Raw genomic sequence first — 208 nt, forward strand, 5'->3', positions numbered from 1 at the left:
CCCCGCCGGCCCGGGGACCCGCCGCCTGTTGCTATTTTTGCCCGCGCTGGCTGAGGCGGGAGGAGGGAGGCGGCCGGCGGCAGCCGCCGGGCGTACGGCCCGGCCTCCCGCCCGGACCGCCGGCAGGTAGGGGCGGGGCGGCCCGTCCTGATCGGGGCGGACAGCAACAAGAGGCGGCGAGCAGCCCGCTCGCCCGGCCCGGCCCGGC

This window comes from Haliaeetus leucocephalus, unplaced genomic scaffold, assembly GCF_000737465.1.
Source record: "Haliaeetus leucocephalus isolate CR32 unplaced genomic scaffold, Haliaeetus_leucocephalus-4.0 Scaffold439, whole genome shotgun sequence".
Lineage (NCBI taxonomy): Eukaryota > Metazoa > Chordata > Aves > Accipitriformes > Accipitridae > Haliaeetus > Haliaeetus leucocephalus.